Genomic DNA, 3,956 nt, shown 5'->3' on the forward strand with positions numbered 1-3,956 from the left:
AAGGAAAAAAGTAAAATGATAGTTCTATTTCTACAGCACAATGTGTTTACTTCTTTCATGTCAATGAACTTAAGGTTTGTTAGCACCCTTCTTCCCCTCCTCTCCTTTTTTTTGCACTAAAATAATGCTGTAGGAATTTCTCCATAAGGGTAGCATGAAGAGCTCTGTAAACATCTTCCTACTAAAAACCCATCACTGATAAAAATTATTTGTAAAACTCAAACCATTTATGTTTCTGAAAATTGTTGTGAAGACATAAAGGAAATGAAACATGTTATTCAGGAAAAATTACTGAACTGTAATAAAAATAGAAAAGTGTATGGCATTTGAACAATAACCCAGGCCCTCTCCCAGTCCCCCGCCCAGTGTGACAGAAGTCCCGTTCTAGACAGCTGTGGCCAAGAAAACCTTCCTTGCTCCCAGGTGGAGGGCACAGTAGCTCCCTGAGCAGGACAGGCTGTAGGCACTGCTCAGACCCTCCCCCCAGACTCCATGCTGCAGAAACTCCATCCAGGAGACACTGATGGAGAGGTCCAGGGATATCCTTCTCCATCCAGTCCCTACTTGTAGGGCCAAAACATTAGCCCAGCACAGCAGGCTGAGAATAACTGGGCCACAACTGCTCTCAACCCAGCTTGCACATGGGACAGATCCTGCACTGAAAGAGGTGGTCACAGAAGCTAGAGACTGATGCCCAAAGCATAGAGATATTGGTGGGAAGCCATTAACAGGAGACCTGCAGCTCCAGGGCAGCTGGGGCTTACAAGGGTCAACCAGGGAAAGGACAGCTAAGAAGAGCCTTCCTGAGTCCAGAACAAATCTCAAAGGCTGGCCGCAAATGCTAACCTGAGAATGAGGCCCAATTTAGTTGGATCAGTTTATGCCTCAGGGCATGATGAAAACAAGAGAGGCTTCAGCTGGGTAGTAGTGGAGATTAAGGATTGAGTGTTAATTCCTGCAAAGGCAGACAGTTTAAGGAGAACAGGGACACAGACAGCCCAAGAAAGCCTTGCTAAAACAAGGGCTTACTGAAAGAAAGACCTAATCATGGGACTATAAATGCTTCCCCTCCTCCCACATATAGCCACTACATCAAAAGAATTTCTCCATAATAACGGGAGAGTGCCGCTGACAACACTGCATGTGCTACAGCTTACTAAAAAGGAGTCTGTAGGAATGCCAAGAGCAAGGGCAGAAAAACTGCACCCCCAGGGGAAATCTGAGCCTCTGACACCTGCAGTTAGAGCACAGGCAAGCACAGCCTATCTCCTGCCAGAAAAACGTCAAACCTCACACTATTAGAATATTTACCTCAGCTGTTGTTACCCAGTGCTTTATGTCCAGCTTTCAATAAAAAATTACAAGGCATACAAGGCATACAGTCTGAAGAGACAAAGCAATTATCAGAACTAGATTTAAATATTGCAGAGATAACGGAAATATCAGACTAGTAATTTAAATAACTATGATTAATATGCAAAAGCTTCCAGTGGAAAAAGTGAACAATATAAAAGAATGATGGATAATACAAACAGAGAGAAGACACTAACAAAGAATCGAAAGAAAATGTTGCAAAGCAGCATTTGATGAGCTTTGATGAGCTTGTCCATGGACGGGGCGTAGTGGAGCAAAGAATCAGGGAGCTTGATGAGATGTCAAAAGAAATGTTCAAAACTGAAAAGGAAAGAAGAAAGAATATTCAGTGACTAAGAGTATAACAGATATGTATACTGAAACAGAAGAAATATGTGAAGTAATAATGATTGAAACATTTTAAAATTAATGGCAGAAACCCAATTACAGTTCTGCAAGCACCCAATCCAGAAAGAAAAAAAAGTAGGATAAATGCAAAAAACAAACAAACAAAATAAAAACCTCAAATGAAACAAAACAAAACAGTAAAAACAAACAAACCCCAAAAAACTAAATGTTGGACTACCATATTCAAATTGTAGAAAATCAAAAACAAAGAGAAAATCTTAAAAGAAGACGTTCAGTTGTTAAGATCATGATACAGCAAATAAGCACAAATTGATTTCTGCTCCGGGTAAGGCAGATGAGAAGTTAAGTGATGGGAAGCCCTGGATATTAGTTCAGTCACAGGATAAGCTGCTGCAGCAGTGACCCCAAATGTATACAACTGAAACAAGACTGTTGGTTGCCCCTGTATCACAGAACATTCCAGAGATCCGCAGCCGGTCCCCTAAGGTAGCCGGCTCTGCACCATGAAGTCTCCAGGGTTCCGGTTTCCTTCTGGTTTCTCCATCGCCTGCAGCAGCGGTTCTCAACCTGTGGGTTGCGACCCACAGGAACTGTATTAAAGGGCCGCGGCATTACGAAGGTTGAGAACCACTGCCGATAGGATAGCAGGGGACATGTGACTCAACAGAACCACAGACACTTTCTAGTCTGTTGGAAAAAGAGTGTTAAGATGACAAGTGGCTATTTTTTTGAAGACATTATTTGGAAATTGTTCTTATTATCTCTACTCATATTCCATTGTCAGAAACTCGTAACAAGGCCATGACTAGTTAGCAAGGGAAGCTGGTAAGTGTAGCTTCTAGCTGGCAGCCAGGTATCTATTACAAATCTGAAGCTCAAAGGAAAAAGGGAAAAATGGATACAGAAGGGAAGCAATTAGTGCTAATCATAAGTTGCATGCCAAACAAGTTGGAAACCAACTGAAAACACAGTTAGGTTTTTTACAGGCCATGGTCATAGCAATTCAAGCACTTTGCACTGGGTCGAAGTTGCAACACTGTGTGTTCCATGCAACACAGTCCCAGGTCCCCTTCTGTTGTTTTATGTTAATCGGGAAGATTGATTTCCGTGCCTGTGGCTGAACCCATGTGACTGACAGAAACCCACTTCTGCTGTAGCCCTTCAATCTCTGCCAGTCTCACCACACTGAAGGCCTCCGAGCCGGATTCCTTTCTCATGATCCTCTGACTCCCCTGTCCAGGGCTCTTCCTGCTTTATTTAACAAGTGTTACCTTCATGTTCCTTGTTTGGGACTAAGGGCCACGATCCCTTTAGTTTCTTAGTCCGGCACTTCAGTAATCCCCAAGCACACAGGTGTAGGGTGAGTGTAGCTACTCTCAGAGAGGCTAATCCTGGGAGGATTGCTTAGCAGTGACAGTCCTGGGGTTACCACCCAATTTAGTCTATGTTTCCTCTGTCTTTTGCACATTCTGAGTAAAGGTTTGTAAATGTGGGTGACAGGTCTCTGATCTTGCTCACAAACTCACTCTTGGACTGTATGTTTTAGAAAATTTTCCTAACTGCTAGACTATGTGGGATGGACTCTTTTCTGGAGAACTTTGTGTCTTTCACTCTTAAAAGCCAGTGTGGGGTGGCACCTGTAGCTCAGTGAGTAGGGTGTGTGCCCCATATACTGAGGGTGGTGGGTTCGAACCTGGCCCTGGCCAAACTGCAACCAAAAAATAGCTGGGCGTTGTGGCAGGTGCCTGTAGTCCCAGCTACTTGGGAGGCTGAGGCAAGAGAATCACCTAAGCCCGAGAGCTGGAGGTTGTTGTGAGGTGTGATGCCACAGCACTCTACTGAGGGTGACAAAGTGAGACTCTGTCTCTAAAATAAATAAATAAATAGAAAATAAAATAAAAGCCAGTGTGTTCTGGGCCTAACTGAACCTATTCGGGAAGCCACAGAGGGAGAAGATCTTTGAGCTTTCTTGAAATGAGGCATTGCAGTGATGTAGGGAGGTATCTAAATGTCATGCCTGGTTGGTTAGCTGGCTGCTAATTCATTCAGTGGTCCATGCTGGCAGGGGAAATACAACAGTACGTGAAATGAGGTCCCTGGGCTTCCAGCTAGTCTACTAATCATTTCTCTCTTTAATTTATCTAGAGTTGATCATTTTTTGATTAAATACTTTTATCTTCATTCCTGAGAAGCAAATACTTCACTCTATTTATATGTACAACACACATTGTTGT

This window comes from Nycticebus coucang, chromosome 22 (genome assembly GCF_027406575.1).
Source record: "Nycticebus coucang isolate mNycCou1 chromosome 22, mNycCou1.pri, whole genome shotgun sequence".
NCBI lineage: Eukaryota > Metazoa > Chordata > Mammalia > Primates > Lorisidae > Nycticebus > Nycticebus coucang.